Here is a 17,317-nt window from a genome sequence, read left to right on the forward strand (position 1 = left end):
AAAAGTTGTCTGCAATGCAGTCCAAGAACTTATTCGATAGTCTGTGCCCTGCTGTGTTATTTTCCCAACATATATCTGGATAGTTGAAGTCCCCCATCACCACCAAATCTTGGGCTTTGGATGATTTTGTTAGTTGTTTTAAAAAAGCCTCATTCACCTCTCCCACCTGGTTAGGTGGCCTGTAGTAGACTCCTAGCATGACATCGCCCTTGTTTTTTACCCCTTTTAGCCTAACCCAGAGACTCTCAACACTTCGGTCTCCTATGTCCATCTCCACCTCAGTCCAAGTGTGTACATTTTTAATATGTAAGGCAACACCTCCTCCCTTTTCCCCCTGTCTATCCTTCCTGAGCAAGCTGTACCCATCCAGACCAACATTCCAGTCATGTGTATTATCCCACCAAGTTTCAGTGATGCTAACAATGTCATAGTTGTATTTATTTATTAGCACTTCCAGTTCTTCCTGCTTATTACCCATACTTCTCGCATTTGTATATAGGCATCTAAGATACTGGTGTGATCTTGCCTCCCAGTTTTGCCCTGACCCTCCTTTCTCTCTGCCAGTATAGCCCACGCTCCCTCTTGTTTCCGACCCATCTCCCAGGTCTCCATGTTCCCCACTTACCTGTGGGCTTTGCTCACCTGTCCCCTTCGAACCTAGTTTAAAGCCCTCCTCACTAGGTTAGCCAGTCTGTGTCCAAATAGGGTCTTTCCCCTCCTCAAAAGGTGAACGCCATCTCTGCCTAGCAGTCCTTCCTCGAATAGCATCCCGTGGTCGAGGAAGCCAAAGCCCTCCTGGCGACACCATCTTCGCAACCAGGCATTCACCTCCATGATGTATCTGTCTCTACCCGGGCCCCTACCTTTGGCAGGAAGAATCGAAGAGAATACCACCTGCACTCCAAACTCCTTCACCCGTACTCCCAGGGCCCTGTAGTCACTCTTGATCTGCTCAGTGTCACACCTCGCAGTATCATTTGTGCCCACATGGATGAGTAGCATGGGGTAGTAGTCAGAGGGCTGGATAATCCTCGACAATGCCTCCGTAACATTTCGGATACGGGCCCCCGACAGGCAGCATACCTCCTGAGATGAAATGTCAGGGCAACAGATGGGCGCCTCCGTCCCCCTCAGCAGAGAGTCTCCAACCACCACTTAAGCACAGATCCCCAGATTCTCTTTTCATATTCAGCATCTCCTCCTGCCCTGCTTCCTCCCCAGCAGATGGATGGGATAGTTGATCTAGGATGTGTGTTGCTAACAAGTTGGACAGAACATCAGTGTGGAAGCTGAAGTCACTGAATACGAGTGTGTGGAATTTTAAGGAGAAAGAGAGCAATTATTTTTGCCTTTCACTTTCACTGAGTGATCCCTTGTGTTCTGCTTGATTTTAAGGATCACAGAATTTGGCTCCTTATAGGAAATATTTATTTCCTATTGTGTTTGGCATTATTTTAAAATAAATTGTGAAGCTGAATGAATATGGAGGTGAGAGTGGAACATTTGGTGAGGGTAACAGAGTTCATATTCAAAGGAGACATACTGGAGAATTTTGCTGCAGTATCTATGTCCCACATTGCCACATATTATGGAATAATTCTGATGCTCCCGTTCTTTTATTTCACAGCTGATCAAGACAGTGTACCATAGATGTTCCCCTTATTGTTTAAAAAAAAGAAAGAAAGGAAAAAAGCCGTTTGATATGTCATTTATCAGGCTGAATACCCCTTTACCTTACCCAATGCAGGTTTAAATCTTGAACAGGGCACATAGTTCAAACTCGCCTTGAGCATAGTAAGGAAGTAATTACTCAGCTGTCGAGAGAAATCCTAATATCATTACCAGATAACCTGAATGCCCAAGCAATCACTGGCTATTATTTTTAATGGTTTCAAAATACATTTTAAAAATCTTAAATTCTAATCATGTGGAAATAATTCAAGTTATCATAAAAGTGTTCTGAGATAATTCTAAATGTCAGTGTAGCATATTTTTGACTATTGGAATTTTAAACAGAGTTGCATAATATCTTTCATGAAGTAAATGTCATTTTAGTAAACTAAAAGGGACAACAATATTGAATATTGAAAGGTCATTTAAAGTGGTAAGTTGGTTTTAGTTACTATTATTAAAGGTCCAACTTTATTACCTTTACGCAACATTATCCCACCAAACCCTATAAAAACTGTGGCAGCAAAGCATGTCTTTTACTTACACACACACTGCTCTCTCTGTCTCCATAATTCTGAGAGCTTTGATTCTTTTTTTGTGTGTAACAATTTCTCTGGTGAACAGCACTAGACGATCCTCACTCTGTTTCTGCCACAGTGCATCCAAAAGAGTCACACATTACAGTTGCTGTCAATGCTATGAACTAGAAAGAACCTCTCATTTCTGCCTCCCACATGACATAAATTACTTTGCAAACAATTGTTTAATAGTTTTGAACTGCTTAGGAAATTGGCAGCTTATTCCATTTGTATAAAAGGAAAAGTAACAATAGTATAAAGCGTATTGTGCAATTACGATAGCAGCTTGCCTTTGTTTTCAATTAAATACAATCTCTCTATCCTCCCTCCACCCATCCATGAATGACCTAATGATATTAATATTCTACATACTGAACTGATTCATTTAGGAGCAAATATTGCCCCTCTCTCTGTAGCTGCAGAGACTTCCCTTGCAGCAGGATCAGTGTTGGGGTGTGATGGAGGGATGAATTCTTGGGGGGTTGGAAGAGATGTATACACCCGGTTGTGGCACAGAGCTGAGATTTGCAGTGGTGCCCTGAATGTTTGCAGCGGGGGTTGGGGTAGAAGAGTATGGGACTATGGGAGGAGCAGGCAGGAGCGTTCACTGCTATGGAAAATTTTCCTTTTCTCACAACGTATAATAGCACAGGGTGATACTGCTCTGTGGCCTGGAGGAGGGTTCCTCCCCCACAGTCCTGTAAACTGTCTGTTGTATAGCCCAGTACTTGAGCTGTGTGCTGCCTGGATATATTTGGCCCTTAATAACTGAGCCACCTACTCACAGATGTTAACAAATATTAGTAGTAAAAGAATGCAAATTAAAGCAGCTAGCCAGGATTTATTTTGGAAGCCTGCCTGAAATCAAGGCAAACTTTAAAGAAGAGATGAGGGGTAGTTTGGCAGATTTTGCTCTTTGTTAGTGTTTTTCACTTAACATCATGTTGGTTCCTATGCTCACAATGGAGTGTATACATCAGGGGCCGGCAACCTGCGGCATGCGTGCCAAAGGCGGCACGCGGGCTGATTTTTAGTGGCACACTGCTGCCAGCCGGGGTCCCAGCCACCGACCCCGCTCAGCCCATTGCCGGCCTGGATTACGGAACCCCAGACCGGCAGCGGCCCATCCTGCTGTTGACCTCGGATTCCGGCTGCCGGCCCCTTGCCAGCCAGGGTCCCGGCCACCGGCCCCACTCAGCCCGCTGCTGGCCTGGATGGACGGAACCTCGGGCTGGCAGCGGGCTGAGCCGGGCTGGCGGCCGGGACCGTGGCTGGCAGGGGCCGATCTGGGGTTCCGTCTGCTGCCCGCGCTGCTGGTCTGGCACGCGAAACCTTTTACTGGCATGCAAAACCTTAAATTAATGAAGACTTGGCACACCCCTTCCCAAAGCTTGCCGACCCCTGGTATACATGCTTCTTTCTTATTCATTATCAAGACAAACTTTATTTCCAATAGATCGAATAAAAGAGGACCAACTGTTATTCCGGTCTAGAATTTGCAGGCTGGTTTCAGGGTAGGATTTCCTTTAATGTGCACACCTGTGTGGTGTGGCTGCATGTACCTTTTAGCAGTCTCTGCACTATGCTCTTCCAGTGGCGCTCTCCTTGCTGTACCTGCTACATCCTCAGAGCCTGGAGAATGAGGGAAGCCCAGATGAGAGCTACAGCTTCCAGCTCTGCCTGAAATTGGGCAGGTCTGGGGAAAGCATGCAATTGTGAAGATTCCTGTGCCCTACCCTTAGGTGTGGCAGTGGAAAAATCATCCTGGGCCCTCCACCCCCATCTGCAGGGTTTAAATATTACAGGAACTTGGTGCAGAAGAGTAGGCTGACTTAGAAAGGGAACAATGCAGTGGACTCCTCACCCTGATGTAAGGGAAAAAGCCTGAGGGCTGAAAGACCTGAGAGCCATTGATCCTTTAAGGGGAGGGAAGTGGGAAACAGATGCTCCCCACTACTGGTGGGTTTTTTAAGTGAGGGAGGAAGGGAATGGAGTTGCCCATGTGCTGCTTCTGTTACCTCAGGAACAGAGGTGGGGGCCAAGGAGCAAAATGAGGCAGTGAGCAAAATAACCCCGGGATGCTGTTCTTTCTTCAGAATGGGAAGAGGAGCTAGAAAGCAAAGTGGCCTGGGAGCTCTTTTAGCTAAAGTGCAAGGAAGGTGTCCCGGAATGAGCTTGTGTACAAGGCTTCATGTGGAGGGGGTGGTTGAATGTGTAAGTGGGTGCATGGAGAACTAAGTCTCTGTGTGCTCAGAAGAATCCATTTTGCATTTACTGCAACTGTCTCCTATGTCTTCTCTGTGGTTACCAAATGCAATTTTTTGGTTGCAAAAATGACAAAAAAATTGCATGCAGATTTTCAGGATGAGTTTTAAGATAATACCAGTTTTGTCTTTGAAAACTGCCTTATCCTTTTTAGACAACTTTGGGGGGGGGGAGACATGGAAAATCTGCAGAATGTTTCTCTTTTCTCAGAATCGGGGGGAAATGTAATTTTATGCAAATTGTGTGAATTATTTTGCACAAACTAAAACCTGACTTAAGCAGATGTGTTCAACTGTGATGTTTCTCACTAGCACGGCAATGGAAAATTTACCACTTGTGGTGGCTATAAAGATAGACATAATGGAATATTAATATTGGAGTAACAACAATAATGTCTGCGTTGAGCCTCTAAGCATGCTCCCTGCAAACTAGAAGTTTCTAGAAGCATGAGCAGAATCATGCCAAAACCTGGGCTGCAGTTTAGCTGACTTGAACAACACCCTGATGTCAGTGTAGCCAGTCATAGGAGAATCATCCAACTGTAGGAGGAACCTCAAGCGTCGTCATGACTTCTTTCCCATCATCCTCCCGGCTCCTGGTAAGGAGGGAATGGCTGGGAAAAGGGGGCATTTCTGCAGTTTCCATGTATACCTGCAATCTCTGATGCCATGTTGGCCCCTTGGATCCATTGTTAGGTGACAGCTTAGAGCTGCCTAAGGGAACTGGCCCGGTAGACCTCCAGCCCAGGATTAGGTTAGCACAAAGATGGCTCAAAGCTGCAGCCAAGGATGTGGGCCTCAGCTGAGTTCAGTATTTGGACAGTTAACAAATGTGCCATGTCTTCGCTCCAGCCAACCTGCTTCCTGAGTCCTTTCAGTAGTAAATCCTGATGGCCAAAACATATGCTCCTCATACCCACAGTAGTGTTAATAACAGATTCTCTGACAGCAGTGGGACAGTCCGGTACTGTAGGGAGCTGGAAGGGCAGCTAAATTGGAATGAATTTCCCCCTAGCTCTTTTTTATAATCTAGACAGGCCTAGAAATGCAATGCCCAGGACTAGAGCTAGCAGGCTACTAACAAAACCTGGCTTTTAATTGAAAATATAACTCATGAAACTGCAGAGTGACAAACTGAATTTTACTCTTCTGCCAAATGGAAATAATGACATAAAACAATTCAATTTACTGGTTTTCTTAATGTTGTGAAGTTTTTCACAAGGTCTATGTAAATGTTGTAACAGTGTCTCTCAAAACTTAAGTCAAAATATTAAATATTTCCTTACTTATGGCTGGAGAGGCTCTTTTCAGAAAATCTTAACTTTCTCTCCTGGCATTTGGATGAAAATCCCAAACCTACAAGCACTTAAATTGAGAATTTAGCTTTCTCTTCTCTGGATATCCCTGGCTCTTCTTGAATGAAAGGTTTTTAAAATGCTGTTTTCCATGCTGAATGTTTTCTCCTCTGTGAGTCAGGGCCACTGATGATTTCACTAATCTAAGGTTAAGTTTACCTCACACACACTAAAGTAAGATTGTGCAGTGGCCATGAAGATGAGCAGAGTGTTCCTTTCCTTTCAGTAGTTCTGTCGGCTCCATGATTGAAGCAGTTTCTTCCTTAATAGTTCTGTGGTCGGATGTTAAGGCCGTTTTAGATCTTGGTCTTCCTTGGAAGCCACGTGAGAGCATCAGAGCTGTCATGCTCTTAAAAACTGAAGTTTGCAAGTGCCAACGGAGGCTTCTTTATAGCCCATGTGAATGTTTTAGGAAAGCACGTATTTTGATGCTTATGATAATGAGACATAGGCCTAGGTTAATAAAAAAGAATATTTTTACTACTTTTTACAGAAAATAATTTTTATTTATCAATTTCCAAATTTTAATTAATAGTAGAGTAAACTGTGATTAAGTGTGACAGTGTAGAAACATTGTCCCAAACTAACAAAAAATAAACACAAAGCCCATCCATGTGAGCTGTTGGAAGTGTGTTACAGTGCTATGAAAAAAGCCAGGGTTTGATTTCCAGCCTCTCCTCTCCTGGACTAGTAACCTGCTTGAGATTACTTGGCGCTTTGCTTTCAGGTGGAGGACAGTGCTTCACATCCCTTTACAGTGAAACTTTTGGTTGATCAAGGAGTGGCAATGGCAGGCTCTGAAGAGAAACTCCATCAGTCCCCTACAGCTGGAAAGATGATGGCTGTTGCACAGTTCCTTGAGGGAAAGAGGACATTAAGGTGGTGATGGTGGAGAAGGAGGAAGATGATGGGGCAGTATTTCAGGTTTCTATCAGGGATGCAGGGGACTCCTTGCATTAAGAAAATGATTAACATCTGAAAGATAGTATTTCTACCCATTATTCCTTTTATAAATATTCCGTACTGTACACTCTAAATGTGGTGCAGGGAATATGACTAAAAGAGTTGAAATGCTTTTATTAGTTAAATATCAGCTTTGTATAATATATATTCAAAAGCAGATACTCATTTAAAGGTGATATTTAATATAACACTGTTCATTTTTTGAATTTTCTTATACATCTTACCACTGTCTGAGGCAATGCTCCAGTGACTACTGAAATATAATAGCTGCTTTCTCTCTCAGTACACAATTTGACAGCATTTATTCTTTCCTTCAGTGAACATAATTACTTCACATATGGAATCTGTGATAGCCTACAGGCATCTGAGAGAAACCAGAATCATACAATCTGTCCCCTTTGTGAGCTTAATTTACATTCACAAGTGTCATTTTAATAGTGCTGGCAACATGTAGGATAAAAATTACAGGTCAGCTGCTGCATGTCACAGGGAACTGTGTTTAAGTCAATAACATGGTATTATTACATTCTGGATAATTTTACAAGGTAGATCTCACAGGAGGAATTTGACCCCTATTTCTTAGTTTTCTGCTTTTTGGTTTTTCCCCATAAGGTAATTCATTTAGAAATGAATGTTGCAGAGCTGCAAACACACTAACAGTTGGTCTGCAGCAAATATTTGTACTGGGTACCATATCCTTCAGTATAACTTTGTAACATCATTTAAGGTCAGAGTGAAGCTGGCATGTTTTAAAGTTTGCACTGTTCACTCTTGTAAGTGATTTTTGTTCTGATTCATGTAATCAAAATAGTAATACTTGTAGCCTTCTGCCCTTTAATTTTGCTCAGTTGACAGAGAGGTTTTAGAGTATTGTGTGACTGACCCTTTTCTGGCTGGCGAAGGTAGCGCAATACCAGACATTGTACAGTGTCTCTTGTAAAAAGGAAAATTGGTGTGAGAGAGGGGGAGAGATGCTGTGTATACAGGTATAAAAATAGTATGCAATTTCCCCTTCCAGCACCAATAATATAAATAGAGATGCATCAAATGGGCCGTTTAACTGCAGGTGAGAATGTCCATATATGGATATACACTCTTGGATACTGCTACCTACCCAAAGTTATTCTTAAAAGGTAATCTGGTTTACAAATGACAGATAAGTAAATCTGAAAAAATCAATTACATATTATTGAATGTTTTTTTCATAGAAGTAATCTATTACTGATTACTAAATAAGTCATGACCTCAAAAGGATCCAAAATTTGTTTTGAAGAAGCACCCAAAAGTTCATATGCTTAACCAAGGTATTTCCAGTCTTCAGATCTTTTGTGTACATGTGCATAAACACAAACACATACCCCTTCACTTTCTCTATCTCACACTCATTCCTTTCCTCCCTGCAATCAGCACCCCTTACGTCCTATAACTATTATTTGTTCTAATAGCACAAATTGAAAAACTCACATTTGTAATGATTTGTTTCCATTTCATCAAAAATGTGGGTCATTGAGTGAAAAATGAGGGTGATTACAAGTGAAGATTATTTCTGCCGAACTCTACTTAGTGTCCTGTGCTTATAAAGACAACAACAAAATGGGAGTAGAGGGGGGTGACATTTCCTGTGTATATTGGTAAGACCATTGCTGGAATACTGTGTCCCATTTAAAGGATGCTGAAAAATTGGACACAAATGATTTGAGGACTACTCAGTCATCAAAAACTATTGTCTGTAAGTACCTATATGGAGAGAAAAAAAATGAGGAGTCCTTGTGGCACCTTAGAGACAAACAAATTTATTTGGGCATAAGCTTTTGTGGGCTAGAACCCACTTCATCAGATGTATGAAGTGAAAAATACAGGAGCAGGTATAAATACATGAAAGGATGGGGGTTGCTTTACCAAGTGTGAGGTCAGTCTAATGAGATAAATCAATTAACAGCAAGATACAAAGGGAGGGAAAATAACTTTTGAACTGGTAAGAGAGTGGCCCATTACAGACCGTTGACAAAAAGGTGTGAGTAGCAGTAGGGAGAAAATTAGTATTGGGGAAATTAAGTTTAGGTTTTGTAATGACCCAGCCACTCCCAGTCTTTATTCAGGCCTAATCTGATGGTATCCAGTTTGGCAAATACTCACCAGCAACTACACACCACACAACAAAAACACCAACCCAGGAACCCAACCCTGCTACAAACCCCGGTGCCAACTCTGTCCACATATCTATTCAAGGGATACTACCATAGGACCTAACCACAGCAGCCATGCCATCCGGGGCTCATTCACCTGCACATCTACCAATGTGATATATTACATCATGTGCCAGCAATGCCCCTCTTCCATGTACATTGGCCAAACAGTCTCTACGCAAAAGAATAAATGGACACAAATCTTACATCAGGAATCATAACATTCAAAAACCAGTAGGAGAACACATCAATCTCTCTGGTCACTCAATAACAGACCTCAAAGTGGCAATTCTTCAACAAAAAAACTTCGAAAACAGACTCCAGTGTGAAGCTGCAGAACTGGAATTATTTTGCAAACTGGATACCATCAGATTAGGCCTGAATAAAGACTGGGATTGGTTGGGTCATTCATAGATTCATAGATTCTAGGACTGGAAGGGACCTCGAGAGGTCATCGAGTCCAGTCCCCTGCCCTCATGGCAGGACCAAATACTGTCTAGACCATCCCTGATAGACATTTATCTAACCTACTCTTAAATATCTCCAGAGATGGAGATTCCATAACCTCCTTAGGCAATTTATTCCAGTGTTTAACCACCCTGACAGTTAGGAACTTTTTCCTAATGTCCAACCTAAACCTCCCTTGCTACAGTTTAAGCCCATTGCTTCTTGTTCTATCCTTAGAGACTAAGGTGAACAAGTTTTCTCCCTCCTCCTTATGACACCCTTTTAGATACCTGAAAACTGCTATCATGTCCCCTCTCAGTCTTCTCTTTTCCAAACTAAACAAACCCAATTCTTTCAGCCTTCCTTCATAGGTCATGTTCTCAAGACCTTTAATCATTCTTGTTGCTCTTCTTTAGACCCTCTCCAATTTCTCCACATCTTTCTTGAAATGCGGTGCCCAGAACTGGACACAATACTCCAGTTGAGGCCTAACCAGCGCAGAGTAGAGTGGAAGAATGACTTCTCGTGTCTTGCTCACAACACACCTGTTAATACATCCCAGAATCATGTTTGCTTTTTTTGCAACAGCATCACACCATTGACTCATATTTAGCTTGTGGTCCACTATAACTCCTAGATTCCTTTCTGCCGTACTCCTTTCTAGACAGTCTCTTCCCATTCTGTATGTGTGAAACTGATTTTTCCTTCCTAAGTGGAGCACTTTGCATTTGTCTTTGTTAAACTTCATCCTGTTTACCTCAGACCATTTCTCCAATTTGTCCAGATCATTTTGAATTATGACCCTGTCCTCCAAAGCAGTTGCAATCCCTCCCAGTTTGGTATCATCTGCAAACTTAATAAGCGTACTTTTTATGCCAATATCTAAGTAGTTAATGAAGACATTGAACAGAGCCGGTCCCAAAACAGACCCCTGTGGAACCCCACTTGTTATGCCTTTCCAGCAGGATTGGGAACCATTAATAACAACTCTCTGAGTACGGTTATCCAGCCAGTTATGCACCCACCTTATAGTAGCCCCATCTAAGTTGTATTTGCCTAGTTTATCGATAAGAATATCATGCGAGACCGTATCAAATGCCTTACTAAAGTCTAGGTATACCACATCCACAGCTTCTCCCTTATCCACAAGACTCGTTATCCTATCAAAGAAAGCTATCAGATTGGTTTGACACGATTTGTTCTTTACAAATCCATGAAGGCTATTCCCTATCAGCTTACCACCTTCCAAGTGTTTGCAGATGATTTCCTTAATTACTTGCTCCATTATCTTCCCTGGCACAGAAGTTAAACTAACTGGTCTGTAGTTTCCTGGGTTGTTTTTATTTCCCTTTTTATAGATGGGCACTATATTTGCCCTTTTCCAGTCTTCTGGAATCTCTCCCGTCTCCCATGATTTTCCAAAGATAATAGCTAGAGGCTCAGATACCTCCTCTATTAGCTCCTTGAGTATTCTAGGATGCATTTCATCAGGCCCTGGTGACTTGCAGGCATCTAATTTTTCTAAGTGATTTTTAACTTGTTCTTTTTTTATTTTATCTGCTAAACCTACCCCCTTCCCATTAGCATTCACTATGTTAGGCATTCCTTCAGACTTCTAATGTATTGCTAAAAAGTCTTCTTGTTTCCCTTTATTCTTGTAACTAGTTTGAGCTCATTTTGTGCCTTTGCCTTTCTAATCTTGCCCCTGCATTCCTGTGTTGTTTGCCTATATTCATCCTTTGTAATCTGTCCTAGTTTCCATTTTTTATATGACTCCTTTTTATTTTTTAGATCATGCAAGATCTCGTGGTTAAGCCAAGGTGGTCTTTTGCCACATTTTCTATCTTTCCTACCCAGCGGAATAGCTTGCTTTTGGGCCCTTAATAGTGTCCCTTTGAAAAACTGCCAATTCTCCTCAGTTGTTTTTCCCCTGAGTCTTGATTCCCATGGGACCTTACCTATCAGCTCTCTGAGCTTACCAAAATCCGCCTTCCTGAAATCCATTGTCTCTATTTTGCTGTACTCCCTTCTACCTTTCCTTAGAATTGCAAACTCTATGATTTCATGATCACTTTCACCCAAGCTGCCTTCTACTTTCAAATTCTCAGTGAGTTCCTCCCTATTTGTTAAAATCAAGTCTAGAACAGCTTCCCCCCTAGTAGCTTTTTCAACCTTCTGAAATAACAGAAGGTTAGGTTACAAAACCTAAACTTAATTTCCCCAATACTAATTTTTCCCTACTGTTACTCACACCTTCTTGTCAACTGTCTGTAATGGGCCACTTTCTTACCACTTCAAAAGCTATTTTTCCTCCCTTGGTATCCTGCTGTTAACTGATTTATCTCATTAGACTGACCTCACACTTGGTAAAGCAACCCCCATCCTTTCATGTATTTATACCTGCTCCTGTATTTTACACTTCATACATCTGATGAAGTGGGTTCTAGCCCACGAAAGCTTATGCCCAAATAAATTTGTTAGTCTCTAAGGTGCCACAAGGGCTCCTCGTTTTTTTTGCTGATACAGACTAACACGGCTACGACTGAAACCTATGTGGAGAGAATATTTCTAATATTAATGTAGTAGATCAATGCCAATGACTGTATAGCTTGTGTTATGCAGGAGGTCAGACTAATCCATAATGGTCCCTTCTGGCCTTAAATCTATAGAGCCAAATCCTGAATTCTTTATTCAGCCTTTTATTAGGAAAAATCCCATTTAAGTCAATTGAAATTTTCCTGAATAAGGACCCACAAGATTTGGCCTACAAAAGAAAATAACATTACAAAACCCTTTTTATCTTAAGCAGGAGATTTCAGTTTTGCTTTTACCTGTTAAATTATTACATGCTTGAAAGGCTATGTCAGGAAGCAAAAGATATGGAAGGCAGCCTGATTATAGTCTTTCTGCTCCTAGAATATTATTCCCTATTTGTAGTAAAATGTCTGTCACTGGGGAAGACAGCAATGTATGTACAAGTATAAACCTAGTGATGCCTCTTAATAGGCATATGAAAAATCTTACTGGTAAGCATACAAGGTGGATGTTAAAACAAAGGTGATACTGCCATAGCAACACCACATTCACTGGGATACCCAGTGGCTAAACTATCCTCAGACTCCAAAACTAATAAAATATTTGCTTGTAGAATGAGAATATTCTCTGCTTTTTTTCACATAAATTGACAGTCATGGAAAAGTTCCTACAGGACTGATGTTCTTGTCTCTGAAAACATTTCACAGTTGGTACATCTTCCTGACAGTAGCTTCAGTGGTGACCAGTTGAATGAGCCACAGAGACCAAACTGCCTTCTCAGATCTAGACCTGGACCCACCCTCTCAGCCCTGGTAACTGGTCCCTTCTTGTCAGGTACAAGGTGCATTGTGAGGGTCCTCTGTGGAAGCTTTCACCACCGCTGTCTGTTTTGCATATACATGTTGTGGAGGTTTTCAGTCTCCAGTTCTGTCAAGAAGGCATTACCTTTCATAACACACTAAATTCACTTTAAAGAAACAAAAAGTTTATCCATGAAAAGTGCATGGACTTCTGTATTAATGTAGAACTAAGTGAACAATTCCACAGCCAAAGCATAACTAGCAAATTTTAGGCACATTGCTAGTTCCCATCAACAATGGAATTACAGTATATTAAATTCCACCTCTGGCATTCAGTCAGCTGGGAGGATGTAATTGGGAAGCCAGCTAGTCCCATCGATGACTTATAAAGCTCAGGATTCCTAAAGTGGTTTCTGCCAGGCATTGGGGTTCTAAATAGCTTTTATATTCTCTGCAGTTTAGTGCCCATAAAAGTGACAGACTGGAAACCAAAGCCCTATATATATCCACATAACAACTACATTCCTCAGCCCTGTTTTGAGGATGGATCACTTCTGTGGGTGAGAGTGGTTTGGCTTCCATGTCCATTCAATGTCTTTGTTCTCTGCTGAGACTGTTAACTGGGTGGCTAGATGCTGCTGTGCTGGCAATTAGTGCCAGATTGGCTGAGGTTTTTGTGAAGTAGATGGATACCTGTCTGCTTTTACACTGAGACCACCAACTGATTTTAGATTAGCCACTGGACAGCTATCCAGTGGTAATGACAGGGCCGGCTCCAGCATTTCTGCCGCCCCAAGCAAAAAAAAAAAAAAGCCGCGATTGGCGGCGGCAGTTCAGCGGCAGGTCCTTCGCTCCTAGAGGGAGTGAGGGACCTGCCGCCCCCGAATTGCCGCAGGTGCCGCCCCTCTCCCTTGGCTGCTTGTTAAGCTGGTGCGTGGAGCCGGCCCTGGGTAATGACTTTCATTCACATGACTTGCATCAGATTAGACTCAATGATAGGCTTTGGACATAGTCTGTCAATTTTGCTTTTACAAAAAAAATCAAAACAAAACAAAAAAACCCCAACAACCTAGTGAAATTTTGTACAGGTGAGTTTTTATTGAGTCAAACGAAAATCCTGTACTAGACTGGGAACTAGCAAGTTGGCCTTGACTTGCCTGACAATAATTGCTACTGTTTCCTTATATTATCCACAATCCATCATATCCTCAGAATACATGTTCTTCACTGTTTTAGTGTCATTATGACTGAGAGAAGAATCCTGATTTAGTTCAACCAGTCTTCCATGCCTCACCTATGGAGAGCTGAATAAAGAAAAATCTACCGATTATATATGTGCCTTTTTAATTTACCACTCAGAGGATGAGGATGAACAGTAATGGTGGTTAACGTGATTTTAACATAGATGAAGTGTTTTTTCTCCCGAATGTCATTTAATCTTATTTCTCCTCCTTCCTTACAAAAAAGATGTCTGATCTCTGGTTTGTTCATAAATACAATATCAGACACCTTCTGTATGCCTCAGATGTAAAGCACAGCTGTATATGTGCCACTGCGGAGTCATCTGTAGAATGCTCTGCATGTCAGTTGTTTTACACAGTGTTGGTTAGCAGAAGAATCTGCTAGAGAGAAAGGCAGAGTCTACAACATAATTAAGAGGATTTTTGCCTTCTCACTGCTTTCCGTTATCTATTCTTTTTGTCATGTTTCCCCTGGTTTTTCACCTTCCTGAAATAAAAGTTTACTTGGTGAGAAAACAATGCTTCCACTCCAGTCATTTTTTGGGAACTGAACACCAGACACAGTTTTAAAAGTGCTAATTGCCTGAAGATTGTTCACAAATATTTTGTTGCTATTAGCAGGTGAAATGGTTTTGATTCCATTGTATCTCAAGAAACATCTTCAGCAGCTGTTAGCTCTGGTGACTTGTTTTAGTAAGGGCATATTAGTGATACTCCAGTGTCATTGCTGCTTGCTCTGGTTTCTATATTTAAGATTGACTTTATATATGTATGTTTCAGTGTGTGTATCTGTTGTATGCTTGTGTGTATGTATGAATGAGAGAGAGCAAGAGATAGAGAAATTGATTTTTAAGATGATTTCCCCAAAGTTTGGGGTGTGTTTGTGCCTTATAAAATAGAACCTTTAACTTCGGATATGCATCCGAAGAAGTGGGTTGTAGCCCACGAAAGCTTATGCTCTAATAAATTTGTTAGTCTCTAAGGTGCCACAAGTACTCCTGTTATTTTTGCGGATACAGACTAACACGGCTGCTACTCTGAAACCTTTAACTTTGTTTCCATGCTTTTAAAAATCTAGCTTTTTGTTTATACATGAAAAAATCTTTGAAGGCCTTTTCAGAAAAGATGTGCAGTATGTCTGTCTGCCCTTAACTACAGCTTTGCAAAGTTTTTTCTCTGTGAATTTTTGTTGTTAATGTTAACAGTGGCTTGTAACAGAAATCCTGCACTTATACTGCTACCCCATCCCACTTTTAATACACATTTCTATATTGCACTCTCATTTCCCATCCCCTTATATAACCAGTCCCTTCCATTCACTCCTGCTTATTCAATGCATTCATCTACACACTCTCATTCCACCCAACCTTTACACCACATACACTCAAACACACACCCATGCTGCACCCACCCAATTGCACATCCATCCTGTGTGTGTATATACACACACTCTGCATTCACCTACGCACGCCCATTTGTCCATGCTTACATTGACCCTCTACACTTTCATTCCTGCATTCACTGACATTCACACCCACATACCTACTCTTGTCCATGGGCTTCCACGTGGCCACACAGTGGCCTGGTCCACACTACCCCCCCACTTCGGACTAAGGTACGCAAATTCAGCTACGTTAATAACGTAGCTGAATTCGAAGTACCTTAGTCCGAACTTACCGCGGGTCCAGACGCTGCAGGCAGGCTCCCCCGTCGATGCCGCGTACTCCTCTCGCTGAGCTGGAGTACCGGCGTCGACGGCGAGCACTTCCGGGATCCATCCGGGATCGATTTATTGCGTCTAGACAAGACGCGATAAATCGATCCCAGAACATCGATTGCCTGCCGTCGGACCCGGAGGTAAGTGTAGACGTACCCACAGTAACGCACCCAACTGCTCATGCATCAAACTCCCATCAACTCACATACTCTCTCATCCATTATCACTCACTCACCCACCTACCCTTTGTCACCTACATTCTTGCATACGCCACATCCACACATAACCTTGCCCACACTCTGCCCAGGGGACTGGCAGGGAGGGAGGAGTTCTCAGCCTTTTATTGGCAGAGTCATTGGAAACCCCTTTCATAGTCCTTGTTTATCTATGTCTACAGCAGCGTTTCTCAACTGTAGCCATTGTGGCCGCATGCGGCCATTAGCAGATTTTTTGTGTGGCCACGACAGACTCCAAAGCATGGGTGGAGATTTGGGTGGAGAAGGCAGTGGCTCCTCCCTGCAGCGCTCAGCTATTGCTCCTCAATAGCTGTTACCAAGGGCAGATTGATGTACCACCTTGCTGCTTCCAGTGGAGCCACCAGCTGGGATCAGGGTCTTGGTGGTTCTGGGCACTGCCTCTGGAGGCACGTGGGGCTGGTGTGTGCAGTGCTGGAGGCAGCTCTTGTCAGTGGAGGCAGCTGTGGTGTTTGGTCGCCGGGGTTCTCCTCCCAGTCACCTTTCCTGGAGCAGGCTCTCACTGAAGGGCCGGGAGAGGTAGGAACAGAGAGATGGATTTGTCAGAGTGGCCATCAGCAGGAGCTCCTAAGTGGCTCCTGGAATAGAGCTGCAAAGGGGGCTGGCTGATTGACTCAGGGAATATCGGGGCAGCACTTTGGTCCTGCCTGGTTGCCAAGTGGCACCAGCTCTAGTGTGGGGCCCTCAAGTCCATCACAATTTTTAATTAATATTTATTTCTTTAATATTTTACTGTTGCTGTTCTTAAGAGCTGCCTCTTGTAGCGGGTGATGTCAGACTCTATCTACATTTCAAATGTTGCCCTGGTGTGTAATTTGGCTGGAGTCTGAGAGACATAGAAACCTTAGACAATTTATAAAAAATGTTAAAAGGAGCCATTTTGAAGGCCTTTTTTAACAAAAATAATTGTTTAAGGTTCTTAGAACAGACAGCATGTGAGAATTGTAGGTAAACCTAAAGTTTGAAAGCTGGAGGATTTGTTTCTTTATGAGGGGAAATTAAAAATATCAGTCTTAGGCTACGTCCTCACTACGGGGGGAGGGGGTCGATTTAAGATACGCAAATTCAGCTACGCAAATAGCGTCGCTGAATTCGACGTATCCGAGCCGACTTACCCCGCTGTGAGGACGGCAGCAAATTGACCTCCGCGGCTCCCCCATCGACGGCGCTTACTCCTACCTGCGCTGGTGGAGTACAAGCGTCGATTCGGGGATCGATTGTCGCGTCCCGACGAGACGCGATAATTCGATCCCCAAGAGATCGATTTCTACCCGCCGATTCAGGCGGGTAGTGTAGACGTAGCCTT

The sequence above is a fragment of the Emys orbicularis genome, chromosome 8 (assembly GCF_028017835.1).
Source record: "Emys orbicularis isolate rEmyOrb1 chromosome 8, rEmyOrb1.hap1, whole genome shotgun sequence".
NCBI lineage: Eukaryota > Metazoa > Chordata > Testudines > Emydidae > Emys > Emys orbicularis.